General features: G+C 33.6%; 1 pseudogene; it reads right to left on the reverse strand.

The window, feature by feature from the left end:
- Window positions 1-1460: 1460 nt before the first annotated feature.
- LOC149153915 (early nodulin-like protein 17) lies at window positions 1461-2177 on the reverse strand (annotated as a pseudogene).
- Between the last annotated feature and the right edge of the window lie 894 nt (window positions 2178-3071).

Consider the following 3071-nt stretch of genomic DNA (forward strand, 5'->3'; position numbering starts at 1 on the left):
AAAAACAAAAACAAAAACAAAAAACAACAACAACAACAACAAAGCAAAAAACAAAACAAAACAAACAAACAAACAAAACAAAAAAAGCAAACGTTATTTTCTAGCATCAACACTTTTTGTTTTCAGGGTGTCTTTTGCAAAAAAAAAAAAAAAAATGATGTTTTTCTTGCCATTTTAAAAAAAATGTTGAAAATTTACTCCCAAAAAAAAGACGTTATTCTAACATCAACACTTTTTGTTTTCAAGGTGTCTTTTGCACAAAAAAAAATTGGTTTTTCCTGCCATTTTTAAAAAAATGTTGAAAATTTACTCCGAATAAAAATAAATATAAAATAAAATATAAAATATAAAAATAAAAATAAAAATTTGATATTCTAGCATCAACACTTTTCGTTTTGAGCCTATTTTTTCATGTTTTTTGGGGTTTTTTTGGCTACAATTCTCATTTTGAGGTCATAGTTCCCATTTCATCGGTAACTTTGTTTGTATTCTAGAAAAATTTTAGCTTTAGCAATTTCTATTTTTAGCAATTTTTGAAAGTTGTCCAATGAATGGGATAATTAAATATTTGAGGACCCAATTGGGACATTTTCTTGTGGTTCAAGTTTCATCATATTTCAAGGTGCTGCTATTTTTAGTGGGGTGACTATACTTTTGGGATACCTAGTGTGGCATACAACATCATTGTATAATTCCAAGTCATTTCAAGCACTTTCATGGAGATATTTGCTATTTTTAGAAAATAATGAGCCTTAATAGATTCTCGTATGACCTCAAATCATGGGCCCTCTACAGTGAGTTCCTTGTCCAATTCATGAGACCTAATTTATCATTATACTATGCATAAAACTTTATTCGCCCTCTTAGATAGCCACTTACTAATTTTGAGATACATATATTTAATAGGGAAAAGATGGCTAGACTTGAGCACTTGACTTAAGGAGTACTTGCATGAGCCCACGATGGTTATCTTTGTGTAATTAGAGGCATTCTTACTATTTTAAGAGTTTTAATTTCCTAAAATTAAGCTAATTGTCATTAATTTTTCATTTTTATTTTGTAATAGTATTCATTCATTGTTCAGTTAAAGATATTACCACACACTAACTCTAAGAAAAATCTATAAGATATGTGATAATGGTTTGTCTTATTTTTAATTTTTATAAGATGGGAATTTTCGGATAATAATGTGTAATGAAGAGTCATTCAAACAAGTGTTTACTTAGCAAAACAAGAAATAAAGACAATGTTACTATCATGATGGAGGTTAGTTTTCTAAAAAGCCACATCTAAAAGACTAAATATAATAGAGATAGTGAAAACTAAAAAAGATGAATGAAATTAGACTCCAGCCCCAACCAATAATGTGATCCATATAGGTAACCAAAATCCATGTAAGCATTCATGCCATGTTTGGCAACCTAGTTAAAGCCTTCGTTTTCATTTTTGTTAGTTTAGTTTTATTTGGTTTCTATCTCTAGTTCATGGTGACAAGGATGGGAAATAGGAAAAAAAAGAAACCCATAGAGAGGTAATGTTTTATTCACAATATATAGATTGAAACAAACTAAGGTTTCTCTAGTTAGCATAAGCAATGCAGAAATTGTTAATCCTATTGGCCGAAACTCACATCTAGGATCCGGAACCCTGCTCTTGGTTGTAGCATTCTCAACAAAGGAATGGTGCAGGGGAGGCACAAGATTTTGTACACAAATAAAGTGACCTTCATCACACCATATCATCTGCCCTTGCCATTGATGTGATAATAGCGCTTCAACTCGTTGAGGAAAAGGATCGCTCCTACAATTGTGGATTTCATTTTCCATTGTGTAGTTATAGTAGCCTAATTGATTTACCTGAACCATGTTGTGTTGATCCTTATGGTGCCTAAACGCTACAAGAAATGAGAAACAGAGGTTTGAAAATCGAGAAATAAAAAATAGAAAAAAAGAGAGGTCTAAGGTTTGAAAAAGGGGAAAAGAAAAACAAAACAGAAGGTACTTACAGATCCAATCAAGGAGAATGAAGGTCTGCTTGTTAACCCACATCATGTAGTTAACATCGATGTTCCATCCTAAATTGCTATCGACGATGTAATCCGTTACAGGCACATGGTGAACCATCGCCAAGGCTCCCAGGACGAGCAATGCACCTAATAAGTGCTTATTACCCTCCATTGATACCATCAACTTTAGTGCCTTAGAGGCCTGATGCCATGGATTTTCTGTAATGTATTTGGAATTTGAAATATGCGTAATTTTTCATGTGCCATGGGCTCATTTCAAACTTTTCCAAAGCAACTCTTTTGTTTGAAATCCTTGGCACGGAACGCGAATTTGAATTTTTGATCACTGAGAAGAATTGATTGTGCAGTTGTGAAGAAACCCCGAGAGTTGTACAATGGCTAGAAATGGACTTGTGAGTAAATCGAGGTTTCTGAAATATCCATCACATGTATGTATAACCATCCATACAGATTTCCATGTCAACTCCAAAAGGCTGCATTATATACCAATCCTTTTTATAGGAGTGGCATGACACGTGTTTAAAAAATGGGCCAGCATGGGCGAGGTGTAAGTGGCCACAGTTGGCAGCCAAGGTCCAATGAAAGCAACGTGAACTAGCTATTAAAAACCACAATGGGAAGCATGAAATGAATCCTATGAGGTAAAGTTGGGCCAACTCTAAGGCATTTGAAATTCAAAATCAAGTTATTGCATATTTAGGGCATTTGAAATTCAAAATCATTATTATTGTATTTAGGTATAGGAAGACTGCATATTATGATCTTTCTTGGGTGGGAGGATATTGAGGATATGGGAGAATGGTGGGTGTTTCTTGGTTGAGAGAAGGGATATGTGAGTGAAATTGCTTGGGTGGGAGGAGATTGGAGAGTGGAATTTCTTGGCTAGGAGTTCTGCATTTTTTAGTTTTTTTTAAGTATGGCCATGCTTATCAAAACTTGTATGTGTTTGTCCTTTTTGGTTAATTTATTTTATGTTTGTTTTAGTTTTTGGATGGTTTGTTCTCTTTTGGCTCTAGTTAAGAGGTTGGTTGGTTTTTTTGAGGTG

This window comes from Pinus tabuliformis, chromosome 9, assembly GCF_031772625.1.
Source record: "Pinus tabuliformis cultivar Carrire ecotype Pingquan chromosome 9, CPIR1, whole genome shotgun sequence".
In the NCBI taxonomy this organism is placed as follows: Eukaryota; Viridiplantae; Streptophyta; class Pinopsida; order Pinales; family Pinaceae; genus Pinus; species Pinus tabuliformis.